We start from the raw sequence: 27,769 nt of genomic DNA, 5'->3' as shown, positions 1-27,769 counted from the left end.
TCAAGGTGGCTGGTGTTTCAGACAGTCACCTAGTTTTTTGCTTCCCTGTTGGAAAGCAATGACAGCAAGCTCAACTCCAACTTTTGTGAGATGGGGGAGTAATAAAGTCCTGGGAGTCTTTTGCTGTCACTGGCATGCATCTCAGTCATTTCAAAAACCCATCTACTCCTCCAGGCACTAAGTGGGAGTCTCCAGCTGGGATTGAAATTAGCAAATTACTTTACTGTAGCAACAGCAAATTGACACAAGCATAGAAATGCATTTTTGTTTGATATTTTTTGTTTCTGTTTTTAACTATGTATGAAGAAGAAGAACATTGTATTCATTAATACAGTATGGACAAGTCTGTTTTTTTTCTCAGAGTGTATATACTTGGTATGAATGTATTTATGTTTCTTGTTCCAGATGTATTTCTTCTATTTTACTCAACTCTGCTGAGGGTTGGTGTCTGGTATTCTTGTAATTTGGAAAAATCCACAGACAAACAAAACCATACACAATACAAAACCTTTTCCTTTTGTTTCTTACTTTAGATCAATTCCTTATTCTTGGAATGAAAGGCTGTATTAAAATATTCTAATGTCACCTCATTAATGAGAAGTCAGGACTGACACCTGCTTGTCTAAGTCCTTCATTATCTTTATGACACAGCAAAGTTATTCATTTGATCAGAATATGCTTAAACCCCAGAATTTATGAATTTCAGATTGTGAAGAGAGGAGGGTATATGGCCCAAAGAATTAATTAGAAAGTTTTACAAAAAACAAAACTTTAAATGCTTGAACCTGGATATCTGAGATGAAATGACAAGTATTAAAAGAAATTACAGTGAACATAATTTTCTTTTGTGTTACTCTAATATTTTCTGTGAAAACCACTTAAAAGTCTTGATCATGGTACTTATTTGAAAACTGCAGAGGAAGATGATCATAAAATTAAGTTTCCAAGCCACTCAATAGCTATATAATCAAACTGTTCAGAAAAACACTTCATAATTCAATAAATCACATTTTTTCTATTGTGTGTGTGTGCATGATTTTAATTGAAGACAGCCCTGAAACACTGTAAAACTGAAATATTCATAAATACATTTGACCTTACTGGAAGCTTTGCTTTTTCTTCACTCTGAACATCACAGTCAAGTCTGAGAGTGAATTATAAATGTACAGAGATGCTCCAACCCATGAAATTCTTGGATTAATTGTACTTGCAACACAAAGCAACTTCAGAAAGCTTGTTGTTACCTTCCTTCAAAGGAGATGTTACCAAACCACCTTGGTAAAAAACATTATTGCAAGTGGAAATGTCCTACATGAGGACATATGTGGTTTAAGACAAGAACAGAAGTCCACTCAGCCTGGCATTGTGTGACTGACATCAGCCTAAACAAATATCATGGGCATATGGGAGAAGGGTAAGCACACAATGATTTTTCCAGAATATTTTCCCACCTTTCTGGAGTATCCTGGAGGTATCCTGGAAGAAATATGATACTTTTATATTTAAGAGAATGAAGGAGATAAATCAGCACCTGTGCCAGACCTCCACCACCTCCTTGCCCTGCTTAAAAAAAACCCCCTAAACAATACAGGAAAAAAAAAAAGAAAAAAAAGAAAAAAAGAAAAACAATTAACAGATGAGCAGTGTTGTGGGTGCAAATTATTCTTTTGTATTTTCCTCCTGGTAATTGATGTGATATTGCAAGCACAAATCTCATCTCCATGGCCCTGTTGATTCTAGCAAAAGATAGGGATAAAAAAATTGGAGTTTGGGGATTAACATCTTTGTGCTTGGCAGTAAAGCATTTAGTGCTTCTGTGTCAACATCCACATGTGTGTGGCAGGGGATGTGTGAAGATGTTCAGGGCACCAAAGGTTCACAGCCCTTTCCCCCAGAACACAGCCTGCCAGGGGCAAAGTTACCCTGGTTTAAAACCTGACTTGGACTAGAAGGGCCATGCATATTAGTGTTAAATCTCTTGGAATGCAAAAAATATCATCAATTATTTCAAGATTTCCTGGGGTGGAGACAGTGCTGACACCCCTTGGGGTCTGATCCCAGAATAACAGTGTTTCTATCACCCATGGGTCTTAAGGAAATTTTCATCCTCCTTACTATTATTTTTGGTTAACTAATACAGTTAAGAAAATCTGATCTGTTCAATCAGTTTAATTAAATAAGTGCAAGGTTTTTGTGTGAACATTATTGCTTTGGATTAAATGAATTTAATTTAAATATTCTGAATCAATACACACAAATAAACACATTATTGGACTGAAATACATACATACATGCTCACATACAGTTTTCAGTGTTCCACATTTAACTCAACAGCTTAAGTTAAGATTGTGTAATTTTAGCCTTTGGACTGTGTATTATGCCATTCCACAGTACATCAGATATTTGAGACAAGATTTTCTGGGGTTGCATTTAGTTCCTCATCTATTTCTCCTTAAAAATTCAGCACTGAGCAAATACACTTGCTAAAATAAAAGAGCCAGAGAACAATTTTCACGCCTATCAACAGCAGATAGACACTTGGAGTGTACAAATATCAAGATGCAGAAGCTGTTGAAATCAGTTGGAAAATGCTTATCAACATTACAACTTTGTATCCTGTCCAGCAGACCAAATATTTACAACTGATAGCAAATTTTGTGGCAGCTAATGATTTCCAACCAAAAGTTTTTCTCTTATTTAAAATAGCAAAATTAGCACTTTCTTTAGGCTATTTTACAAAGCTAAGCATTGAAAGAATCTGTTAGAGCCAGATTAAAGCTGTTAAAAGGGAGAATTTTAAAAGCAATTAATAGGGGTTTTTGCAAGCCACTGTCTTGCAATCTATTTGAGACAGTAAAGAAACTTTTTTGCATTCAGACTGCCAAAGAAACTTTCTTCATCACAAACTCTGTGTGTTTAAGCTCAGTGAAATTCTTATTAGATGAAATTATTGGCACAGTATTTTTTTTTTTTTACCATGGGAATTTACTTATCTTTAATTAAGAAACGTGCCAAAATATTGTCCACCCATGCACTGCTTTATGAGGGACTTTTAGAAATTTTGTTGGGATACAAACACAGAGCTGGTGACTGCAGAGGATGTTTGTACACAAATGTCAGGGGCATCCAGATCCTCCAAATGGAAAATACATGTCTGAAGCCTTTGAGGGGAAATGAGACGTGCAGTACTGCCATTGGTTTAAAGGGAGCAGGGCTGAGTCCTGAGGAAGCAAGAGCAGGATCCAGCTCTTTTCTGGATCCAGCAGGATCCAGCAGACTGCTTTTCCTGATGCATTCACAGTGATGGGAACAGAGCAAAGAGCTGCATGGGCAGCCTGGTGCTCACCAGGAGGGTCACTTCCAGGGAAATAAAACACATCCTTGCTCTCTACAGCTTCCTGAGAGGTGGAGAGGGAGGTGCTGGGCTCTTCTTCCTGGTATTCACTCAAAGGACTCGTGGGAGAGGTTCCAGGCTGCCCCAGGGAAGGGTTAAACTGGACATTAGGAAGCCCATTTTTTGCAGAGAGAGTGGTTCAGAACTGGATCAGGGTTCTTAGAGAGATAGATGGTCAATGCCCCAAGCCTGTCAGTGTTTAAGAAGCATTTGGACAATGCCCTTAATATTTTGCTTTAACTTTTGGTCATCCCTGAAGTGGCTGGGCAGTTGGATTAGATGGTCATTGTAGGTCCTTTCCATCTGAAATTTCTATTTCTATTCTATTCTATTCTATTCTATTCTATTCTATTCTATTCTATTCTATTCTATTCTATTCTATTCTATTCTATTCTATTCTATTCTATTCTATTCTATTCTATTCTATTACAATCACAGGATGCTGAATGATCCAGAAGATATTAGGGAGAAAGAAAGAAAGGACATTCTTCTTACCAAAATATGAAGTTCCACCTATTTCTCAGTGTGTAATGCATTCCTATTTATACTGTGATTCCCTAGAATTTGTGAAAGGGATTAATTTCTTTAGAAACAACCCAAATCTCCATCTCTAAGATCCTGGAAATTAGTAGAAATAATATCTTGGTTTCTCTCAGGAATTCAGCAAATTTACTTCCAAAAATAGAATGAAATCTTAATCCTCATACTTTTTTTCTTTTTTTTTTTAGAATATGAATTATTTTTTGAGCTCTATTCCTATCAGGAATAGGGGTAAAAGTAATTCAGTAGATGAAAATAGACTATTCTCTGATTCTATCATCAGTTTTTACCCAGATAAGTCCTTTGACTTTCCTGGAAGGTATGATCTGAACTCTCTTTACAAAGCTTTTCTAGCTCTCATCCTGTTTACATAGAACCAGCTTCGAGGGGAACAGCAGAATAGAAAGAATATTGCATGTATTCAAATACTTCATGTTCTTTTCCCAAAAATTTCACTCATCAAGCAGTTCCATGAGAGCTTGTTAGCAAAACCTGGCTCTTGGCTTGGTCTGTCAGCTTGATGCCACTGAACCCATGGAGCTACACCAGAGCAAGACTGATATAACAAGGTGAAGAGAAAAACCCTCTCCTCATCCACATTTTGACACTTTTTCTAAAAGGTACACATTTCTTCTCTCTTCCTGTGAGAAATTTGTATTTGTTGAGGATGAGAATTGGGGTTTATAAAATAACTGCAATATTATTCATTCCTCTTTTTTTTTTTTCTCTAACCAAAGTGAAACTGAAATTGAATATTGAACAGTCATGTTTCAACTGTAGAAGTCACCTTTACTTCTCATCTTGTATTCTTGGCTGGGAAGTGGTGCCAGAATCACGACTGTCTCCCAACAATAGTAGAGACAATCCAGAGCCCTTTTTGCAATCTGTGGTTGTATTATCCTTTTTTGGCCATTCAGCCCTCTTTATGTCAGCCCCTGTAATAGTTCTGCTCCCACTAGGCTGTGGTCAAGTCATGTAAAACAAGTTTATGCAGAATCCAGTTTTGTTCCTGGCACAAACAAATTCTGGAAGCAGAACACATTTCTTCTCAAGGGGATCTAAGAAGTCTTCCTCTCATTCCCCACTAGAGTCAGCTTGGTTGTATTTATGTGAAGATACCAAAGCAATCTCAAAAAAAAGATAGGCTCTGCCTTTTCTTAACTAAGTGGAGTATCTCCTGCAAGAAATTGTAAAACATGAAGATCCCTTGGTTTTGTTTATTGTCAATGTTTATGTTATCTCAATTGTTGCAAGTTTGCAACAGCTGTGAAACCCCAACACAGAGATATTCCTGGAATAATTATCCTGCTGCAGTCCAATCAGAGTAGAGAGTGTGACTGGGTCAAGGCTCTGGAGTTTTTTAAGATGAGATGCATGTGATGATAAATAATGTATGTGTCTAATGTGCAGCAACAAGATGTAAAAGAAAATTAATTCCAGAGGCAGTTTTTATTATTCTTGAGTCTGTAACCTGTCATCTTCACTGAGAGTCAAATGCCAAATTACAGCTAAAATCCTGTTCTGCAAATGAAATCCTTTAGTCATGCTAATTTTAATTTTAAATTTGATTGTTTGCATTTTACAACTCTTACTATTAGCCTTCAAGCCAGTTATACCTCCTAAATTTTATGACACACAAAAAGCTCTTTTCCTATTCTAGCACTGGAGATGTAAATCATGAGGCCATAAACTTACCTCAAGTGCTCTTCAGGAAGGCTGTGGGTAATGAAGTGAGGAGGACTCTGGGCCTATTGAGAAAGCCTGGAGGAAGCAGAAGAATTAAGGCAGGACGGATTTAGAGACCTTTAGTAGATATAAAATTTAGGCTACAAAGCCATAGAAAACTGAGTTTCATCAGTTCTGTTAGAACAAGTTTTGTTTCTACAGGAACATACACCCATGTAAGCAATAAATTAAACAGTTGCTCAGGTGCAGCAAGCCATCATAGGGTCTGGTACCCCTTTGGACTGGGAGCTGTGTCTCAGACCTGGGCACAGCAACTTCCTGCCACCTTTAACTCTATCTAGATCAAATATCCTCTTATAACCCAAGACCTGGATCTGGTCCTGAGCTCCTAATGTTAAAGCTTCAAAATTACTTCAAGATACCACCAGCCAAAAACACTAAAATATTTACTTTCCCTTTTAAAAAGTTGATCTAGAATGAAATACAACTTTTCACAGCATGAGTCAGTTTTAAACAGTATTTTAATACAGGAAATGTATTGCAGGAGGAGCTGCAACATACTTTTTAAATTGGCAAAATTAACCAAAGTCCAAATTTGATAGGTCAGCAGAGTTAATATGAGTAGAGTTTCAGAAAGTGCCCACTAGTGAATACTGTTCAAGACTGTTACTTTCCAAATGGGAAAGAGAACTCAAGCCATTTAGGTATCATCTCTGCATGCTGCATCCCCTTGCTCCCAAAGAGGCTACAGCAGTGCATTCCATAACAAGTGACTGGCCATGTGCAAACAGCATAGGTTAATCTTTTGCTCTAAAAATTCACTAGCTCCAGGCAGACCTCTGTCTGGAGCAACTGGGAAAATGGGTTTAGATGACCTTGATGTGTATAACACCAGGCACAGAGCTAATCATCTGGGAATATATATCTGAATCTAAACTATCACAGCTAAATGTTGGAGCTCTATGTTCAGCTGAAATTTGCTGAACATATTTGCACACCAGCTTGGCTAATATCTAATTTTAACAGCAGAAGTTCTGCTAATTAGATCACTGTTCAGCAACTCGGGCTTAGAAACCCTTTTCCACTGAATTAGCCATAAGATGCATATCTTATGAGAAGGAAAGTTATCTGGAGAGGGAAAGTATCACAGCACACAGCTCAACTATTGATCTGGAAGCTGATAGTTTTAAATCTCTAACAGGACATTTCTAATAGCCTAAATAAGCAACAACTGAAAATACTTCTAAGAGAAAAGAAAATGGAGGAAGAGAAGACAAGGTCAATATTCACTGTGTCATTCAAAACATGAAATAAATGAAAAGTTAAGAGTGCAGATAAAGTTAAAAGAGCTGACAGGAAGATTTAAGGTGAATGGAAAATTTTTGGGGGGGGCACTCTGCTTTTTAAATGACAGTAAGTTGTCCTAGAATTCAGTTTCTAAGCTGATAATATGAGCAGAAAATTATTTATTTTAAAAATTACGTCTTCAGTGAGGTACATTCCTATTACAGATCCAGCAAAGATGATTGCACCATTTGCTCATGCAGGCCAGTCTGAAAACATGTATGAATTTTCACACTGTGTATATAAGAGATCATGCAAGATCTCGAGTTCCTCGAGGCAAATTACTCAAAGCTGGGCAGGATGCAAATGAATAAATCAAATGTTGTGTTTGAAGGAAATCATTGGTGTTGACCACCCATTAGAGAAGGACTAAAGTCAACATGTACATGGACATCACTCCAAAGATTCTGATACCTGAATTTCTGCTTTTATGCATATCCAGGGTCACATCAGTGCCAATACTGTACACCAACCTTCCACTCAGCTGGCAGCAGGACTGGAAGCCCAAGAGACTCCACAAAGATTTTGTTTCTTTAAAGTTGTAACTCCAGCTGCATCCCTTCAAAATAGACCTGCAGGAGGTATTTGCCCCAGATGATGTTTTGGAAGTGGGGTACCAGGGTCTGCAGTTAGGGGGTGGGAGCATTCTCCACTCTTTCTGATGATGCTGTTTGACAGATAACTTGGCTATAGTGAGGGCAAGAGAACATAACTCAGTACCACAGCAGTTACTATGATTTCATAGGATAAAAGAAATTACAGAACTAATAGAGTTACCTAGTTACTAAGCAGAATTTTCCTAGTTCCAAGTGGATTTAAAGGCTTTAGCTACAGACTACCTTTATTCTTGTTAAATGTTAGGACATTTCTGAATAAATATCACCAGGGCTGAGGTGCTCAGGGGTCAGATGTTTCATCAAGACTGGCCATGTATCTGGAAATCCACACACGTCCAGGGCTCATGTGCAGTGTTACTAACCAAAGGGGATTTTTGAAAAACATTTAGCTCACTAATCCTCTGCTGCAAGTCACAATGTACTGCTGTCACTGCATGGTGGCCTCGCTATTAAAAGGTTTTTGTATGTGTTTAGATGGGAGTCTCCATTTCAAGTGTGAATACTCCTCTGTGCCTCCAGCTTTGCACACAGAAAAACCTCATAAAGCTTTTTTTGAGGCTTTGAGTAAAAATAATAAGGGGGATTAATCACGAAATAATAATAAATTATTATAGCCTAAGCATCAAAATTTACATGCAGGTGATATGCAGGCATACATTTCTCTTACAGATTGGAATTACCTGTATTTGTCCTGCAGGGATTTCCAGAATTGAACCTAAGATCTTAGAAACAATGTAGACTTTTCAGAAGAAAAAACAAACAAACAAACCCCAGAAAACCTTTCTGCTCTCCATATAATGTAATCCCACATAAATTAATTCTTTAAAAAATAAATTGCAACAAAACCTCCTGCAATCTTCATTGCAGCTTGCATATGCAGAAAACTGTATACAAATCATAAAAAACAGTTCTTGATTCAATGATCTAATGTTCTGGGATTTAGAAGGGGACATTTTCTGTGAGTGATGTTGCAGTACATGGCTACCCTAAAATTAAAACCACTTTTAGGAGGCAACACTACATCTCCTTTGAATCTTTTTGTAAAACCTCTTCTGGCAAATGCTTCCTATGATATTGATTTTTGAAGAATACTTCACATTTTCATGCTTTCATGATGGCTCATTAGCATATAGTAATTAAAAAAATACATTTATTTTTGGACATTTTTCTATCAATATTAATTAACTCTCAACTATGCTAGAAGGATTGAGACAGGTGACAGTTTTATTTCACCTTTTGCTGATACCTCAGTCACCAATTTTGAATTATATGTGCATATTTTCATGAAGAGAAAAAAAAAAATCTAATATTGAAATTCTCCTGAGTTTTTAGTCTCAGAACATCAGAAGCAAAATGAAGTTGTGGAACTCATACATTTAAGAGCAGAGGTGGAAGAGAAAGGACAGTAAAAAAACGATTTCTGTATGTAAATACTGTCATTCTTATGTGGATCAAAGAGAGGAGGTGAAAGGAAAAAACAATAATGAAATAAAGGAATAAACAATAAGGAAATAATAAAAAAATAAAATAAATAGTAAGGAAAAAAGGAATAAAAAAAATAAGCAAGTTGAAAGGAAGATTGTGAAACAGCAGATTTTACTGATGGCTTGAGAAGAGGGAGCTCTGTGCCCTTAAATTTTGCTCTCCACAATAGTATGTAGTACTCACTTCTCATTAACAATCTGGTGTCAGCAGCAGCCTGAAGGCTTTTGGTCTTCAAGTTGTTGAAATAGAAAGTAAAACAGAAATAATACAACCATTTCCCTCTGTTTGACAGCTGGGAGCATACTGGGCAAATGCAAATTTTAATAGGCAACACAGAAGAAAGGAAATTTCTTGAACAATTCACTTGTGTACAGTGTGCTCACCAACCACAACTGTTACACTCAAGATGAGGAAAACAATCTTCCAAGGAATAATCTTGAAATGAGGGTTTAGACTGAAAATACGAAAGGAACCACTAGAGATTATCTCATCTGGTGCCTTGTGGTTCTCATGAAAAAAATCCTTGTTTGATATGTTCATAAGAGCCTGTAAAGAGATTTCAAGCTTTCTTCTCTTAAATAGACCTTATCTACCTTAATTAGATAATTTTCACAGCGATTAGAAAGTGTTTCCTAATATTGCATTTAAATTCTTCGATGTCAAAAGTTAATTCACTTTCCTATTTACTTTAGCTCTATAAAAAAAAAGCTTATTCTCTCTCAGTATAACTTTGACAAGTCACAATACCATTACTATGATTTTCCCTTTGTATCTTTCTTTGTATTTGCATTATTAGACTGAATAATTTCCAGAATATGTCCAAAATAATTTCCTGTGAGCTTCCCAGTATCAAAGGAAGACTTCCCCTCACTTTCCAACAGAGAGGCAATGGAGAGATCATGTATAATAATTTACTGTTCACATACATGGAATCCTCAGTTTCTTAAAAAAAAAAAAAAAAAAAAAAAAAAAAGAAAGAGAGAGAGATTCAAGTTAAGAGTAGAGCAGAAACATTGTTCTGTCACCAGTGCATTAAAATGTTATAGTCAATTCAGCATTTAAGACCTTCTGAGGGGGACATAAACTGAATGCAAAGCATTCTCTGGTTAGAGACATTTTCTTCTACCAAAGCAACATTTACAAGGCAGCCAGAGTCCAGGGAAGAAAAAAGATGCTTCAGCAAGTATATTAATCAGTGTAGGGGCCTGGACTTGTGCTAAAGTATGCAAGTGGAGAAACCTACATTCACCCAGACAAAGAAAGCCAGTTCTATTGCCCAGAGAGAAGTCAGTTTATCCTGCCAATAAAGGACATTATTCTATTTAATAATCTTAGGTGGGGTTTTTATAGTATTCTAAATTTAAAACAGGAGAAACAAAGTAACTTGGATGCATTTCTTTAATTAAATTTGTGAATATCTGCTGGATTTCTGTATATAATAAATATCATAGAAGTGAAATCCATTAGATTCTAAAGAAAGACAGACTTTTCCTTCAGGGTTTATACCACCATTTGCTGTATATTGACTATTTTGATCTAGCACCATCCATCACTTTAATCAGGCAATGTAACTCACCCTTTTCATTCTATACAACGGCATTCAAAATCCCAATAAACTTTAAGGACAAAACAATATACAGCCTCCAGGGAAAACTTTGTATGCCTTTAATATATGCTTTTATATGCCAGCATCTTCGCTGTGACTGAGCCTGAAGTAATGTTACCTGTCATCTCATATGCTGGGAGGGCAGAAGGATGATCTTTTCAAAGGCTGAGATGTGTATTGGGGTTAAATTGCCTTTAAACACTTTATCCCCTGAAGAAAATCTATTGTACTGATCAAACCAATTGTCTGACAGATGGATGAATAGTGCCTTTCAAGCACAAGCTGCTGGGCCTCTGGTAAGAATTCCTACCAGGAATTTCATGCCTCATGTGTTATGGCAGAAATCAGGCTGTATAGTCACTATAGTGTAACCTGTATGTAAAATTTGTGTATCTCTGAGTGTAGCCCCAAAACATGCTAAGAGAAATTAAAATAACCATGTGGACTAATGAAAGAGAAAAATTCATAAGGTGACTTATCTTTTAGGGTTTTCTTCTGGGAAACATTACTTCCTTCTTTCTCCAGAAACAATTTGTGGTTGGCTTAAATAATTCTCCTATCCTCTATTGGTTAAAACCCAGGATTTTCAGCATTTGCTGAAAAAAATGAAAATATGTGACAGAGGTAGAGTCAAAAGGACCCTTGGAATGAAATGGCAGTGTGATTACTGACAAAAATAATTATTATAAAAATGACAATATCATAAAAGATAAATGGACCAAAAATCACTGATGTATGCATACAGTCCAGCTTGAGAAATACCAACAAAATAACTGAAACACTGAGAAAAATTTAAAAAAAATATTCGGGAAATGTATTAATGGTAGAATTCAGTAGACAAATTTCATAAGTTTGAAACCATGAAGTATTTAACTATCAGCCTGTGAATACATCTGAGTCAGAAAAGACAAAATGACAGAGGAGAGAAGAATCAATAAAGCTTAAGATCATAATTTTTTGTGTCATAAGAGAAGTGCAGCAGCATCCATTCTAAATATGAATGCAAAAATACTTCTTATTAGGTATCATGTAAAATTATAATGCAGTGTAACTGCAAGGTAATTCAGAATTAGTCATATGGCCAACCTTGAGTAACTGTGCAAATCCTGCTGTAGTGATGAGAGAATAGTTAATTCATACTAAATTTTCACATCACCTGGATTAACTGAAAATGTGCTGCACTGTAAAAAGAAATGGAAAAAATGGGGGGAAAAAAGAGTGCATTGGCTTTAAGAATAAAAAAACCTTCTGTGGAGTGCATTGTTAACTGAAGCATAGCTATAAAGCCTATTGCCTCTGGTAGAATGGCTGCAAATAGAAATTCCCTCTAATATATGAAGGGATTCAATTCAGGAAAGTAATTTAGAAAAAAATTCTTCTTAAAAGACTGCATGAAACCCAGAGTTCAGAGCCACAAGAGGAGTGCAAAAGTCCAGCCAGGGACATTAGTGCAATGCCTAAATTTGAGTTTGCTTGGCTTGAGGTCACTTGAGACCTTGATAGTTCTCTACCATGGTGTGCTTTAATGCCACACTAAATTTCCCTCTAAGAAAACTGCTACACAAATGAGCCTATAGCTGAAAGGCACTCACTTAAAATGCATGAGGCAAAGCAAAAGGAAGGAGGCTAGAAATAGTTGACCATGGTCTTTAAAAAAAATGATGGCATATTTTCCATTCATCATGACATTTTCTAGAAATCATGTCAAATACCATTTAAAAATGCAAGAAATAAATTTTACAGAATACACACGACAGCAAATAATTTTTGCAAATATAGGTTTGCACACATAAGAATAATCAATTTACATCAACAAGTATGTAAGGCAATGAATGGTAAATATGCTTTGCCTCTATTGTTGTGTTCTCTTGTCTTTAAACTGGTGTTTACCCTTTCTCTGGGGTTACCCAGGTGTGACTGTTCTCTCTATTTGAATTAATGGAGTCTGTGATATTGTGCAAAAAAAAGGACTCTTGTCTAATTCTGCAGTGGAACACAGAGAAGAAGCATAAGCTGTTGTAGTTCCATTTTTATGGAAGGATTTGATGTCAAATTCAAATAAATAAATTTTAAAAAAAAACCAAAAAAGCAACAAATATGAGACAAGGTGTTCTGATCATTCTGCCTGGAATACCAGAAGTCAATCATGCAAAGACTAAGTGAATTCTCTAGAAAAGAATTCCACATGTTAAAGAAACTACAAAAATTGAAAAATGTTTTATTGAAACAAAGATTGGTAGAGCAGTTATCAAAGGTTTATTGTGAAAATGGAAGGATTTCTTGCATGAGGTCCTGAAACAGCCTGCTGTGGATGGAAACTGATATTTTCAACAAATACCATCCTGGATGCACATACAGGAACACATTTTCCAAAGTACTTGAATCAACATCCTGGAAGACTCAGCTGATGGACTATGTTGGGCTCAAGTATGGTAAGAATCAGTGGGACAGAGTTTGGAGAGGAGTAACAAGATCAGTAAATCTCAGTCATGCACACAAGCTCACTGTGAGGGAAAAAAAGTGAGACTGGCTGGCCAGAGGAAGAGGCAGCTGAGTGGAAATTCCATAATTACTCAAAATTGCAGAAAGTTGCTGCAGAGATAAAGGAAACAACCTGTTATTCATGTTATTGGTGAAAAATGACAATCAGTAATCAGTTTAAATTCAAGTAAGAAACATTTAAATAAAACAGCAGAAGTTGCTTTGATATAAATAATAGTGAAATATTGAGCTCTAGCAGGTAGGATAACCTGTGTACCTGGACATGTCTAAGAGCAGGTTAGACAACCCTGTGGCAGTGTTCATGGCTCAGGACAGAAAAATGAACTACATGACCTCTCAGGGCTCTTTAAGCCTTCTGATTCTATATTTAGGGTATTAGAAATAAAGTAATACTGCAATAAAGTGAGACTTGCCACAGGAAATGCTGAGAGAAGTATTGAAAAGGATTATGGGAAATAACAACAAATGACAAAACCCAAATGTTTTTTATCCACATAAAGACACAGGAGAGAAATAGGGTGCAATATAAGAAAGAGATTTTTAAAGTAATATAGGACAAGGACAGATGTGTCAAATAAATGCTGAAAAAGTAATTGAAAATCCAAGTAAGTACAGGACAGTGAATTTATCATTTGAGGTGAAAGCAATATGGTTTATTTAGAGTTTTAGGAGGACAGGGCAATTTCTACTGCACAATAAATAAATAAATAAATAAAAATCAGGGCAACATTCATGATAAAGAGTAAAATATTTTTTGAGAAAATATAAATGCTAAAAGTACATATTTGAAAAATAATGAAAATAAAAAACATATGGGAAGAGACATCAATAGCTACAAAATCACCTTTGTCAAATCTTAAAATTATGCAAGATTTGAGAACAAATTTTTGAAATAAAAAAATTATTGAAAATACACAGACAAGTCAGAAATTAGATTATCTCCATTATCCAAACAACAGATTGCCAAAGGTTTGCCTGATTTCTCAGTAAGAAATTATTTTTAGAGAAAAATTTAAATATAAAAGGTATTTTCTATCTGATTTTCAAATATGGTGCTTTATGGAAAACAGTTGGCAAAGCCTAACTGCATGGGAATTAGTAAATGAATTCTGATGGGAAAAGGAAATGACATGGAAAATGACACCTGGCCATGCTGGAGGGGAAAATACCAATCTGGGTGGAGTTTACCATTCTCTACCATTGATCTTTTAAAATGTTTTTGACAGCCTAAGCACTAAGGGTAGTGATATGCTGCTAAATAGGGCACAGTCAGCACACAGAGGGACTGGGATAGCACCAGGAAAGAGCAAGACAGCCATGGTTTGAGCACAAGAGAAAAAGGATGAAATACAATATACAGCACAATATACCAAAGATAAACTTGCAGCATAAACTAGCAGAGAATGGGACAAAGAGCACCAACTTTGTGGGTGACAAAAACTCTTCCCCAGGATAGCCAGCTACCAGAGCTGGAAGTCAGTGATGGGGAGGTGAGTAAAGCCCCCACAATCCAGGAGGAAATAGTGCCATTCTCTGCTAATTAGACATCCACAAGTCTATGGGCCCAAATGGGATGCACCTGAGAGTAACAAGGCAGCTGACTAAAGAGCTCCCCAAGCTTTTTTTAATCATTTACCAGCAATCCTAGTTAACCAGAGGCATCCCAGGTAAGTGGAAATTAACAAACACAACACCATCTACAAGAAGAGCCAGGAGGAGCATACAGGGAACCATTGGCCTGTCATGCTGACCTCAGTGCCAGGGAAGGGCATGGAGCAGATCATCTTTAACACCAATTCCTACAACATTCTCCTGGGGAAACTGGCTGCCCATGGCTTGGAGGGGTGTACTCTTGACTGGGTGAAATCTGGCCAGATACCCAGAGGCTGGTGGGGAATGGAGCTACATCCAGCTGGCAGCCAGCCACTGATGGCTCCTGCTGGATGCAGGGGACTTGTTAGGGCACAGCATTGCACAGCAGCAACTTGCTGCAGAGCTCTCCCATGCCCTTGCCACCAGCCAAGGTTTCTGACATGTACCTGCTCTGATCACTACATGTATGGTTTTGATAAGCTCCAGCCTAAGCACTCAGTTTAATCACTGATAATCTTGCTCCTAGTTCCCCTTGGCACTTACTCAGGTATGCTAATTTTATCACTATTAGCACAGTTTCCTTTTGTAGATCAACACAAAACATCTGCACCACCTCCCCTCTCCACCTCCAATCTTAACATTTCTGTGGGTTCTGAGTTTTGTATAATCAGGCCCATTTCTGCAGTGAAGAAGGTCTAGCCAGTCCACCCAGTCCTGGAAATATTGTTTTTCAACTACTAGAGTGGTCCCATGGTACATATGTACCATGGTGTAAGACATCAAGTGAAATTCTATATGTAGATTTTGTTGCCTCTGTTGTTACCTGAGTAAGTGTTGGAAATACAAACATGGGTACAGATGTAGAAACAGTGGCAGCAGTGAGGAAAAAGTAACTAGGGAAAGGCAAAAAGGTGCTAGAATTTACCAAAAATTCTGACAGAAAATAAAAAGAAAATTTATTTTTTTTTCTTCTGACAAAACAGAAGTTTTGTTGGCTGCTTTCTGACAGAAGAAGAGGAAAAATTTTGAATTCACAAAATATTGGTGTTATCCTTCCATTAGCTCAGGTGAAATCTATCTGTGTAGTTCTGGTACAATAGCCTGACATAAACACTGGAAAAAGGAAAGGCTGACTCAATGAGAGTAAGTAACAGAAGGAACTGCAGAAATGAGAGTAAATAAAAGAAAATTGCTTTCGCTTCCCAAAGGATTCCAATAGCCCTGAAGCTATGCAAATCAGTGTCTTCCTAACCTCAAGTAATCTAAAGCAATCCTGCACCTGCCCTTGCTCAAATTATAAAACCAATACAACCTTGCAGGGAACCACTGCATGCTATAATAAGCAAAATCATTCAACTGCAACCCCATAACTGAAGTAATTAAAGACTTAGTTATTCAAAAAAGAGCTCTGTGGTAACTTAATCAAATTTGGAATGAGAGTATGAGCCAAACCTTTACTGACAACTTCTGTCTCAGACTTGGGAGCTAATGTATTTTTGCTGAAGATGACAAGATCTATCACTCTGTAGTAGTGTCAAATCAGAAAGAGGAAGAAGTGTTGTTGATACATCTTCTTACTTCAAAGAACCTGATAAGAACAGAACTTGAATCAGGGCAGATTCTAATCCACATGGATCCATTATTCAGTAAACAGATTCACTCAAACCTAACAGCACAAATGGACAATAAAGTAAGTTACTTATTTACATTCTGGTATCAATAACATTGATGGAATCATGTTTCAGTGTAGGAGGTCTTCAAGTTCTCAAATTATGTGAAATTAAATTTAAATTTTAAATGCTTAAATTGTGTCCACTGAACTATTCCCAGTTATTCTGGAGCTATCTGTAGAATCTCTAACCAAGTTCAACAGATTAGCAGAGGAAATACTTGGGGGGAAGAAACCTCTTTTCTTTCTTATTTTAGCATTTTATAATTTCCAGATTAAGGAATTAATGAATTATGATGGTGGAGGTAGAGTATAGGAAAAAAGGGCAGAGTGGAATAGAACAGAGTACAACAGAAAGAACACATGCTCTTGTCAAAATATTCTGGTTTCAAAAATGAAGCCAATTAAGAACTCAACAGAAAAGATCTCTTTTCCCACACAGGGGAAATCTTTTCTAGGCATATAGTTTTATGTTTTCAACAGCTAGAGAAAACAAACAAACATTTCTAAAGAAAATTACAGTAATGATTATAGCTAAGCATGAGAGATCTTTCATTTAGCGAATCATCCGTATTTTTAAGTGCTTACAATTATAAGTCAAAAAAATTCCATTTCCTGGAATTGTACCCTAATTTGTTCTCAAAAAGAGAAGTGGATTCAGACCCTTAAGCAAAATTGGTTGACTACTGTAAATATTTGAATACGTAGGAAGAGCTTGCTGTTGTAATTTAGTAGAACTGTCTCCACAGCAAGAACAAAAACTTAAGTATAAACTTTAAGTCTTCGCTTCTGTAGCTTTTTGAGAGATATATGGGGAATGGATAGCTACAACTTCAAATGTTATGAATTTTTAAACACATGGATGATGGACTTATTTTGCCCTTGTAATACTAGGAGAGGATATATACACTTTGGGGGTTTGCCATGGCTTGTGAAGACATCAACATTAGTAGTAATCCCCAGTTACCATGTATGAAGCACAGAGATATGTTGAACATATATATATTATTTATTTTAAACCAATTGTGCCATTTAAAGCAGCACTGATACAGCTGCAATGTATAAAAGGAGAGACATTAGTCAGTTCTGTTATAAGATTAAAGAAGAATCCAGGAGTGATTTTCTGTTTTTACTGAAATCAATCATAAATATTCCATTCAATTTAGTGGCACAGACCTATGCACTTTTTTTCTGCCTGAAGTTCTCTCCCCGGTCTGCCTCACCTGAAGTCATGCAGGTTAGTAAGGGAATTGTGATTCACTGATATCCTGCAAAAAGGAGAAGTGGTACACCTGCTGCAGGAACATAACTTAGGGGGATTTATTTCTAAGTTCTCCTCCTTCAAGAGGATGAAGAATGACAGTAAATTGATTTTCCACTGCTCCCGAGAAAGGTGGAAATTTCTTGTGAATGTGAGAACTCCAGCTGGATATTGGGAATTGTCATGCAACCCATGTAATGCAACAAGCAACACAAATAATGGTGTTTCAGATACCTTTATAGAAAACCCTCTGTGCTTAACCATGATTACAATTAGATGCAGCCTTGCTGAAGGCAGCACCCCATTCTTAAGCAGAGAGGGGCTGACAAACCACCTAACCCCACACAGCCCAGGAAACACACAACAAATCTCTTGTGAAAGCTTTTACAAGTAGATTTTTTTTTTCTTGCATAGTAGGCCCCCTATTCAACATAATCTTCAGATGAATATTGCCATTGACACAAACAGGAGCCCCTGAATGTTCTAGAGGGTGCACAACATAGCAAAAAACTAATAAAAGAGACATCTTAGAGTAACAAGACCATAAAATTAAAGAACAAGGAGATCTCTCTCATACAGTAGGCATGCCACAGAGGAAGGGTCCTGTTCAATGATTAGGAAAATGGGATGGGGCAGAAGAGATAGTTAATTCTAGTAAAAAGGAAAAGATAGGGGAGAAAGAGAACTAGGAAGAAAGCCTGCCTCAAAAATAAAGAGCTGCAATTTTTAGAAACTGCTGGATACTTTCACTTCCTTTGAATTTGGTAGGAGTTTCAGATGGATGGCTTTACTCATAGCTAGGTCAGAGTTTTGAGTAATTTGCACCAGACTCCTGAGCTAAGTATGAAGTCCCTGTCAATGACTCTAAGGCAGATGATGTGGTCTCCATTTCTAGCATAGTATGAGAGCAGCAAGAAGTGAATGTGCTTGAGCTGGCAAGGAGAGCCTTGATGAGCTGAGGTCTGTGGTGGATGGGCAGAGGGAGTGTCAGGAAACAGCACTTATGGATAAACCATTGCATTTCTAACAGGACAGCCACAGACTCAGGCAGGAAATAGGTTTAAACATATAGCTGACAACATTTCCAGAAGTCCTATCCCAACCCAGAGGCAGGTCTGGCTCAGGTAAGGTGCAGCTGCCTTCCCAGGGACTGTTAATGCTGCTCAGAGACTCCAGACTAATGCAGCAGGCTCCAGCCACTCACTTGTCACCAAAGTTGTTCCATGAGTCTAAATGCCAAAACAGCTTCAACCAGAATCCCTAAACATGGCCAGTATTGCTTGTTAGACAAAACAGAAACTCACCAATTGTGAGTTCCATGCAGGAAACTGAGGGTCTCCAGTCTGTGCAGCACAAGGATGTAGGTGACAGGTTTCTGGTTGCCATACATTAGGAACTCCTCTCAAGCTATTGTGACTCAGTATACCTCCTAATTAATTAATAATTTAATAATAATTAATTAATTTTAATTATTAATTTAAGTGGTCAAATTACAAGCTCTTTTAAACATGAGGCTGTCATTTTTCTACTGCTGGAATTATTTTTTCAGGTAGCTCAGTGGATTTCATTTGTGTTTTCATTTAACCACAGGTCTTCAGCAGGGAGAAAAAGATAAAATCACACTGTTGTGCTACTTTCCCCTACAGATTTACAGACTCAAAGATCTATCCCTGACAGAGAAAAAACAGCCTGCAATGAACATAGATTCACAAATTTGGAGGCAAAAGATTATGAACATTTATTCCTTCCTGCATAGCTCAGGTTATAGAATTTCCCACAAGTGATTTCAGTGTCAAATCCAGTAATTTACAGTTGAATTAGAGTACATACCCTGAGAATGATTGGAATTTTTCCATAATGATGATGTAGGGCAGCCTAGTACATTCTGTAATGTTCTACATCAGCTTCCTTACAAGAAAGGCACTGAGGAAATATAAATAACCTCACACTTCTAAAACTTTGTTTTAAAACACTTTTCAGCATTCTTCCATATCGTATTTTTAATTAATTAGATTGAACTTGGTTACTGAGCTTTCCTACATGACATATTCACTGACAATTTGTGCAAATATCAACTCTGACAAACACTAGACCCAAGACATAACTGGCACCATGGATGCACTTCTGCATTGAAGGTTTGTATTAATGATCAGTGTACATGGCCAACCTCTTTTTGGACCTTGCTCTGTATTACCCTTTTATCAGATGTAGTGAATCTGAGTTTGTGGCTACTGTGCATCTGGGTACAGAAATGTTGGAACATACAAGATGGATCTAAATAGTGTCCTATGGGTGTTCAGTAAATCTGCCTTTAGCTGTGTCAAGCTTACTGTGGCACCATTTGTTCGTGCAAGGAGCTTGCAATCATTCAGCTAAAACTCATTTCATCTTAACATTCCTTCAAACAACAAGACTCATTCCTCCGCAGATGCAGAAATCATTTAATTTGCTGAAGTCAAGAAATCTTCAAGAAAATCAGTTGTCACCCATGGGGATAATGTCATCAAAAACACCCATAATGGAAAAATTCCAAAATATTCCAAAAATACCTGGAAAGAACTTTTCCACCAGCCTCCATGGCAAGACCATTTCTCATTTGAACTGCAGAAGCTGATTCTATAAAATCATTGCACCTATCAGCCCCCTGCATGCAGCCACCAGGAATCAACGAATCCCAGTGTCTCTTCTGCCCAAGAATAACCATGCAGCTATTGGAAGTCCACTCCTAGTTCAGTGCATAATAATTGTTATATTTCTTTTGGAACTGACTGACTTTTATCAGCCTTGATTGCTCCTCCCCTGGAAAAGGTCAGTGTCTCCCCAAGGAGGTTCTGCTCACTGCCTGAGAGAGATTGCCTGGGAGTCACAGCCTTTTGCCAGCTGACCTTTAAATACAATAATGTCAGTTTGTTAACAGGAAAGTTTCATTTGTTAAAGTCCTTAGTGTTAGTCTGACATGCCATTTAAAGCATTTATCTGATTTTTTTTCTACCCTGTGATCTCATGATAATGCTGCAGTGTTAATCTTTGAGGTCATACACTAGGCAGGTTCCCTCTCCAGCCCTTACTTGCAAGCTTAATATAAAAAGTTTCCTCTGCCATTAAATTAATTTTAAGGAAGTTCAGACATAAGTTAAAAGAAATATCACACAATTTCCAAAAGCTTTTACACTAGAGGCTAGATGCATTCTTTTTGTTTCTCTATGTGATTGGAAGTCTCAGGAAACTTGGGGGGAAGTTTTTGATTAATTTCATGGGTCTCATTAAAGCAGTGCTCTGTTCTGCAAAAAACAAATACTGTATTCATCCTCTGTACTAAAGGGGCAAATACTGAGCACTTAATTAGATACAATGATAGTGCAAAACTGTTTTTCAGCCAAAAGTGTAGCTAGAAGGTGAATGTAGCTGTCAGGTGATGTAGCTGTTAGGTGAATATGAATTGTCCAACATTGCAGTATAAATTCAAACATGCTTTTCAAGACTTCTTCTGCTGCTGCCTGTATTCACAATCACAGGCATGATATCAGGCCTTTTGGTGAGCACATACATTACTGGAAAAAAGCAAATATTTTTTTCTTCCAGGGATATCATTTTTCTTGTAACACTCTTACAGAAACAGAAGGTCAGGCTCTTAGAGATCCTCCCCTAGGAGTCACTCAAGTAGTTTACATATTACAGGTAGCAAGCAAATGTAAATATTCCCTAGAAACCATCTGAGTCTCTGCAGCACCACCCTTCTCCCCAGGTGCTCATAGAGCTTATATCGAGATGCACAGGATGCTTTTCTGCCTTCCCAATGGGTTTGATTCCAGAGAAAACAGAGGGAAGTAGGAGTGCTGGTAACCAGCACTAAGGGATAAAGGCTATGGGACATGATGCAGGGCACACCTGCCTCCAGCATGGACATATCAATGAAAAAGAGAAGAAACACTGAGGTCACCTGGACCTGTAAGGTCTCAGTCCCTCAATCTTATGAGTGTGAACAAGGGGAGGGGAAAATGGTGATGTACCACTTGTCTGAGAGCTGGTTAGTCAAGACACTGAGAAGGGGAAATACCACTTATATATGCCTTATCTCATACTGCAAAAGCCAAATTTAATAAAAAAAAAAAAAATCCAAGCTACATTCCAAACTAACCTGTCCAAGCCAAGGAAAAATACTCTTCCAAACTCTGATAAACACCTTGATCATGAATGTGTGATTGTTTTACACTTGCAGCACATCTAAGGACATGGATTCCCTGCAAATCACTAGAGCACTGACAGAGCTGTGCAGATGATCTGCCTCCAGCTGTGTCCCATAAGCAATGCTCCAGGCAAAGATGCACACACACACAAACTTCAGATTGTTTTCCTTCCTCTGCTTGGTGTAACTTCCCCTTAATGTAATTCTGCAGTTCACATTATCCCTTTTAGTCACAGCACTGCAGGCATCTCCTGTTAAGGTAATTATCTGTGATGACCCTGAAGTCCTTCTTGGAGTCTAATGTACCTATCATGCTCATTACCATAATATCTGAGTCTCCATAGTATCAAAGCATCTGAGTCAGTCATGTCACTCTGCAGAGCACAGCCTGGAGAACAGCAAAGAAGGAAAATAGATGAAGATAAAGATTCTAGTGCAAAAACATAGGCTTTTTAATTATTAGAAGATACTTACGAGATCAAAAGGGTAATGTAAATTTTCAGTAATGAAATGAAGTCTGAGTGACAATGTTCCATTGGAATTAATAATTCTGAAATCACTGTGCAAAGCACAGCACAAAACTGCATTGTAGAAACTGACAGGAAATCTTTTTTTACTAAGAACAAATAGATAGAACAGAAGCAAATTACAATAGAAAACTAATGACACTGCCACGTACACTGACTAAACCAGGAGTAACTTCATTGCAAACTATGCAGTTACACTTGTGAAAGAGTGCTGTGAGAGTCAAATAAAGCTCAAAGTAAGGGAAATTCAGCTCTATTAGTATTGATGTGTAACAGTGGACAGTAATGTAAAAATAATGCATATTGCCCAGCATGGTTTCTGTCAACTTACATATTCACTCTGCTCTTACAGATCTGTCCTTGGATTCTTGTTTCTTGCTGGTTAGTCATTGAGTGACCCTCTTTAACAAATGACACACTTCACATCTATAGTTTTGCACCACTAATAGAAAAAGTATCAATCACACATTTTCTCTGTTGAATTGTACATCTCATCACTGTGGCTGAATTGAGGGAAGAGCCATGCTGGCACAACAGTGACTCAGGGTGGGAATCATCTCACCTGACTTTACATGTCTACACTTAAAGCAGTCACACTCAACTCTTGCTACAGCTAATTACAGACTTTTCTGTATTAGGGCATAAGTGGCATCTACTTTAAGTGTAGATGAGTTATCATCTAAAAGTGCCCATTTCTCTCTTTGACTGCAAAGGGAGCCAGGAGTGACCAGATCAAATAGAGCCTGACCAGAGTCAGCTGAGTCACTACCACAGTTTATAATTTTGAGAAATCAACACAATTTAAACCAAATTTGTTCAGTGAAGCCTTTTTTTTGCAGAGCCTTTGGCAACTAGCATGCACTTAGAAAACAGGTCTTTCTGTGTAAACCTTTCCTGCCACATACATGTCACTGTGTTGGAGTATCTCTTGGACAAACACCTTTTCAGTTACCAAATAACAGCAGACCAAAATTCTATAGCTGCCTCCTGATTGCTTATTAGTCCTCTGTGGCCTGGCCTATAGCAAAGCATTTTAATAGATAGAGGGAGAGTAAAATAGTGTTCATGAACAGTGTTTGAAAATCAGACACTTCTTGCTACAGATGTCAGGTTATCCCAGAAAACCTGCAATGGATGCCTGTGGGATCCATTGTCATTATTGCCTAATTCCCATGCCCTTAAGTGGTTCCTCAGCTGACCTTGTGCTCTTCTCTTCCCTCTGCCACTGCATGTACCAAGCCCTACATGATGAGCTAAAGGACAGCAGGGCAGATGGCCAGAGCTGCACTCCTGCTTCAGGCCAGTCTGGAGTGAGGGAGCTCTGATCTGCAGCCATGGAATCAGTGCAGTACTGAGGGCAGTGACCAGGATACCCTCTCTGCTGCACATTCATTCCCATCATAATGGGGACACAGAACCATAAAATCATAGAGTGGTTTGGGTTGGAAGGGACCTTAAAGACCATCTAGTTCTAACCCATGAGTGGGGATACCTTCCACCACATCCAACCTGGCCTTGAAGACTTCTAGGAGTATCCACAACCTCAGGGTAAAGATTTCTTTTCTAATATCTAATCTAAACCTACTCTCTTCCAGTTTGAACTCATTCCCCCTTGTCCTATCACTACACGCTCTTTAAAAAGTCCCTCTCCATTTTTTTTTGTAGGCTGCCTTTAGGCACTGGAAGGCCAAAAATGGGTTGCCCTGAAGCCTTCTTTTTTCCAGGCTGGAAAAATAATAAATAAATAAATAAATAAATAAATAAAATTTGTGACAGATGATCAAGAAAAAACTACAGGTAAAAAGTCCCAGGTATTATCTTCAGGTAGAAGAGGTCACCCAGAGTGGAGATAAAATAAGCAAAAAATGTCTGGACAAGCTTGTGGTTAGCTGGGTCTAGGCAGCCCTAATGAGCAGAGGTTTGGATCCTTCAAACCTCAGCCAGTCTGTGATTCTGTGAAAAATCCCACCAGGCTAGGGATGTTAGTCAGGAGAAAACTGAACTGATGCATTTGTGCCTGTGCTGCAAAACCAATGTGTGGAGCAGCCTTTAAATATGCAGTGAGGAAGGATGTCAGTGCTGCTGCTATTTGAGATTCTTGTTCAGGGATCCAGGTAAAACCAGAGTTGTACATTTAATTTCTGCCATAGGAAGCAATTAGAATGTCCTGTAAGCTCTCTATTCATGGCTGCCTTTAGCAGCAAAACTCCATTTTCAGCTGTACAGTTTCATATATAACAAATCTATTCATGTTATTTCATAACAGCAGCTTTCATTTGTATTGATTTTAAGATGATTCTTCCATAGTAGATTTTGGAGTTACACCTGCTTTTGTCTGTTATATACATTCCTAGAAATTCTTATAGGTTTTCTTAAATGAACCAGTCTAAGGAAAAATCATGTGCAATAATAAAATTCATCCAATGCCAACACACAGCAGGGCAGTGTTTTCAAGGTCTGAACCTGCACACAAAAAGGGAAAAAAAAAAAAGAGTACATTTTTTCTTCATAAATAGTACACATACAACATAAATTGGCACTCTTAACATGAAACATTAAAAAAATCATATTCTTCATCATCTTTTGGATATTTAGCCTTATTTCAGATTGGCTTAGACTTCAAAATCAAGTTTTGTCAGATTAAAACCAAGATCTGAATGCCAAGAAACCTATCTTGCTGAACAGTTGTGGTTTTACAATTTCAGATATTTTGTAAATAGAAACACTGAGTCCCACTTGTGACTCTCTGTCTCACATGAAATACTGAATTTTCAGATAGAAAACAGTTCTGGGGTTCAGTGCTTGCCTTAGGACAGGAACCCCTGTCCTAGAACCCTGGTGTAGAGCTGTTTATACCACCTTACACTGATTATTTTGGTTTGTGCCTTCTAGAGGTGCTGCAGTTTCAGTATTGAACACCACCATCTTGTAAATTTAGTAGTATTTTTTTAATATGCCCATGCACTGCCTGATGAATAGCAGTCTGATGGTGCAGTTTTCAGGACAGTCTGATTTTCCTTTTGTATTCTGTTAGTTGTTACAAGATGAAAGAGCCACTGAAGGAATTTGTGTTAAATGTCAGCCTCAGAGAATGACGTACAGAACTGCCTCATTCTATTTTCTGCACAGAGATTAACTATAATTTGTTTTTATTCTTTCTTTTTGGGGAATACATATGGAAAACTCCCATGTGATCCTGAATTTCTCAGAATTTTAAGAATTTATATGAGATGAGAAATTGCCCTTTTAATTTTTTTTCCAGAAAATGACTTTGAGATATATTTAAAAATTCAGCTGAAACAAGATTATATTCTTTTCCATCCCTAAAGGGGCTTATATGATCGTGTAATTAAATATAAGTACATAAACTTAAAGAAATTATTTTCCCTCTTGCTGCTTTATAAACATATTTACTCATATAATTACTACAGCATTTACTGTAGCAGTGCTTTTTCATGCTTTGTGGCTTTCACACTAAGGAAGTACAATGGGAGCTGAGGTAAGTCATGTGGACATACAGAACTGCTTTGGAAGTCACCTTTGCATCATGTGGAGGAGAAATGAAGGGGAAACTCAGCCAAAAGGGAAACAGTTTCTCAGTTTACCCTCTGATATTCCAAATGCTGAGTACCTGCCCTGTGGGGAAATGTCACACAGCAATTGTATCAGCAACATGGAATCTTCAGAGAGGGAATTCAAGCCCATGAGATTTGGAAGGATGAATAACAAGAACTGAGAAAGGCAGAAAAATTAATCAGCAGCACTTTCACCAACATGTTGGAGCCATCTAAACTTGAAAGGGACCTACCTCAGGAGATGGAAATTCAGAAATATCACAGAAGATGGGAAAGATAGAAAAATTACAAGTGATGTGTTTTCCCTATTAGATAATATCAGTGTAGCATCCAGCACTAAGGATGCTCCTCTGAAATTAGGAATTCAAACTGGAAGAGGGGAGAATGTTGTTAAGAGTAGAACATCTAATCATCAGGCAAAAAGATAAATGTTTGCTACTTTGGGGATGATCATACAAAGACTTTTGCTCATCATGAATGTGATAGACATCATAAGGAATTACAACCCCAACAGACAAAGAAAAGGGGAGGAAAATGCTTTTTGCATGTCTAAAGAAGGGTAATGAAGTTGGTGAAGGATCTGGAGCACAAGTCTGATGAGGAGCACCTGAGAGATGGGGTGTTCAGCCTGGAGAAAAAGAGGCTCAAGGGGGGACCTAATTGCTCTGAAAGGAGGCTGTAACCAGGTGGAGGTTGGGCTCCTCTCTCAGGTATTGAGGGAGGTTTAGGTTGGATATTAGGAACATTTTCTTCACTGAAAGGAGTAGTCTGACATTGGAATAGGCTGCCCTGGGAGGTGGTGAAATCACCATGCCTAGAAGAGTTCAAAAGGTGTGTGGATTTGCACTTAGGGACATGGTTTAGTGAGGACTTGGCAGGGTTGGGTTAACTGCTCAGCTCAATGATCTTGGAGGTTTTTTCCAACCTTGGCAATTTTATGATTCTGTTATGGAAAGAAAAAATTACTCCAGGTTCATTGTGAATAAAGATGATTTGAACAGGAAAGGCAAACCCTAGGAGGGAAAAAAGTCAGCTGGCATTTAAAATCAAAACAGTTGGAGGGAATTTTTTTAATAAATGGTGGAGGAGTGTCAGCATTTGCAATATTTTTAAAAAAGAAACCTGAAGAGCCCAAAGTATAAAGGAGAGCTCAAGAAAGACAAGTCCACTGAAGAAGGCAAATTAATTCTTCAAAAAGACATTAACTTTAGTAAAAAATTGGGGCATTCTTACATGAAAATCTTTTCTTGGCAGCAAGAAGAAAAGGGTCAAGGGTGTCCACAGAGAATCTGTTTGAAATCAAAATAACTGTGGAAAAGATTGTAACTACACCAAAAAGGTATTAGTGGGCCTGTGAATAAATACTGTTAGATTAAAAATTCAACATTGCTTCTTTAAGGGCAAGTCCTGCTTTAAAATTGTCTTAGAGGGTTCTAAAGGGGTAAAAATTATGAGAATAATAATTGTTTGAAGGGTTTCGTCTAACCTGACAGACGTTTTAAAGGAAACTGAGCAATGACTTAAGAAAGAAGGTCCTGTCACGTAAAAAAAATTTGATAAAATATAAAAAACTTTGAGAAGGAGCAATGAAATAGTTTTTACATATCAAGGGTGTCAGCAGTGGTTTCTATAAGGATCTGTTCTGAGACCTCTGCTGTTTAACGTAATCATAAATTACCTAGAAAAGACAGTAATTGATTATAAGTTTTGCTGATGGTTCCAGGTTATTAAAGATAGGAGGATGAGAGCCAACTTTGAAGTGTTGTAGAAGAACTGACAAGAAG

Source organism: Erithacus rubecula, assembly GCF_903797595.1.
Source record: "Erithacus rubecula genome assembly, chromosome: 4".
NCBI lineage: Eukaryota > Metazoa > Chordata > Aves > Passeriformes > Muscicapidae > Erithacus > Erithacus rubecula.
Note: the sequence above shows the minus strand (reverse complement) of the source record.